A 2,694-nucleotide genomic window follows, 5' to 3' on the forward strand; every position below is an offset into this window, starting at 1 on the left:
AAAGAATTTAAGTATTACCTACCTTATTAATCTGTCTAAAAGCATTGCTCCAAAGAGAAGGTCAAGTATAATTTCAATTGTTTTACAGCCACTGCAGTTAAATACCTTCAATTAAATCTCTGTGGCTACATAGCATCATAATAATACCTTAAACCTCCAGGGCCTTTAGTAAAAAGACCTTAACATTTTTATAAAGCTTATTCCAAAGATTAAGAAGCTGGTCTTCAAGCAGCCCCATGAGATGGGACTAGACTTCAGAATACTTAGTCTGGACTGGAGAGCACAAGCAAAGCATTTAACCCCTCTTCCTCCAGTTGTGATGTCCAAGTAAAAGCCCTGAAGGAACCTCACTGCAGGAGCTCTTCTCATGCAGCTCCGTTTTAGCAGCCTCCGCAGCCTGGTCCTTTATGTCCTGGCTCCTCTATGGGCTGCAGAGAAATTAATCACTGAGAATTTTGAGGCATATAAAATGGGTTTAGACACCAAGTGTCAGGAGCAGTGCTATAGTGTAGAAGAAAAGCTACACAAACAACATGTTCCCTTCTGATAAATATATTATGGCTATATGGCAGCAAACATGTCCTACAAAACACAGAATACGATAACTGCTTTAATGAGATGCATCATTGTTAAAATTAGTCTTTAAATGCAACATGAGATGTGCCCTGTAGCTGATTACCACAAACCCGGGCGTGTTGTACAAGCCTTGTATGAGATACCTTGTTTACAGATAGTGCAGCTAACAGCTGAACGAATTGCTTCTGAGATGACTCAGGCTCCAGCTGTGAGCTGCCATGATGTCTCCTCCAGGCTCCTGAGGACTTGCCCCCACTCAACTTGGATAACTGGCCTTCTCTTTGAGGTAGGGGACAGGTTTCAGAGCTGGTTTTGATCTTTGCTCTTCTCATGATGTCCCCCCTTTCCTCCACCTCCTCACTTCACCTGAGGATGTATTAGGACTACTTATTCAGGCCCCAGAAACAACCAGAGGGAGCACTGAAGAGCCTGTGGGCTCAGAGAAACCACAGAATAATTCTGCTGTGACAGCTGATGCTGCAGCTCCCACACCTCTACGGTAGTAATTTGGCACATCAGCCTGCTGCTTTTGTGCGAGCAGTGATGGGATTACCTAGAGATTACAAACACGGCACAAATAAAGCAACTTCTTGTTCTGTGCCTTCATTTTAAACTCTTCTTTCTTTCAGTCTGGAGGACTTCTGCCAGTTTCCCTATCCACTCCTCGAAGGCAGCAGAGAACGCAACAGATGGGAAGGGATGTATCAGCCTAACACTATACGCCCAGCCTAACACTAGTCCTCGATTCAGAAAGCTGGGTATCTTCAGGCGTGGCTCCACCCTGAAATTAGCAGATTACAACTTTGAAAAAAATGGTGCACTTACATTTCTAAACATACTTTTCTGGATTTGACCCTTCCTCTCATATCTCAAACTTCCATTAAACTAAGGCCAATATGAAGCTTAGTATGTAGCATAGACCATGCATGTCCCAATCTCTCTACACACGCTGCTTTGGTATTTATGAGAGGAGGGTCCAAGACTGCTTCAGGAATGTGGTGGTGGCTTTCCCGAGGCTTGGGGCATGAGCCTGGCAGCCCTGCCACATGCTTGTCAGGGTCACAAAAGTCCACCAACACAGGCTGCCACACCACTTGCACAGTGCATCTGTGCTGGTCCATGGATCGCCCCTTGCCTGGATGCTTGGGGAAAGGGGAGTGGCTGCAGCATCAGCCCCCTCCAAATGCCAGGTGCATTATTTAACCCCAATGACTTCAGTATCTACCACTCCCTATCTCCAACACCCTCTGAACGAGCAGGATGGCACGTTGTGAGCAGACCTGTTTGTTACGCACACAGGAATTTCCAGGATTTGCTCTCAGACAGGCCAGGAGGTTTCCTCCAGAAGAGCCGGAGATGGGCTGTTCTGGTGAGATTGTGCACAGTTTTCAGCATTTCATGGTTCACTGTAGGTGACATTTAAGGTTGCTAATCCTTTTAAACTCCTGCACTGGTTCTTTTCATTAGGCTGCTATACCCAGCAGTTACATATGCAGGGCAAAGGAAAGCTCAGCTTCTCTCCCTCCTCTGGCTCAAATTCTCAATACCTTGGGAAAATAGAAACAACCCACTGTATTTAGGCTGCCACCTTCTTTTTGTGGATTTTGCCATTCAAAGGCAGCTGTATTTTTGTAAAAAACATAAGAATAGCCAAATGTCCATCCAGCCAGTATCTTACACAGCAATTGCAGATACCTAGATAGGAACAAGACGAGCAGAGCTATTTTCTGTGCATATTCTCTCAAACTCACCTTGGAGCTCTGGGATTTCCAGAACCCAAAGCAATTTCTTTGTACTTGGGTCCCTCCCATCATCCCTTCCCCCTGCGTTTCTCCAATTGTTTTTTGGACTCACGTACTAGATGCTAAAGGTTTACAACATGTGGCAGTGTTATGCAGTTTTCCGAGGCACCGTATGAAGCAGACCCTCCTCTTGCTTCTTCTGAGCCTCATGAAACGTATTGTTGGTGGAGACTACCTAGGCACTTTTTTGCCAGCCATGCTTCCACCTGTCTCCAAACACCACTATACTGTGGGCTACTGCAGGCTCTCAATGGTTAACAAGCTGCCAGGGAGTCGTTGTCATGGGGTATTCAGCTAGAATAATCTCAGACATGGG

Source organism: Aquila chrysaetos, chromosome 13 (genome assembly GCF_900496995.4).
Source record: "Aquila chrysaetos chrysaetos chromosome 13, bAquChr1.4, whole genome shotgun sequence".
NCBI lineage: Eukaryota > Metazoa > Chordata > Aves > Accipitriformes > Accipitridae > Aquila > Aquila chrysaetos.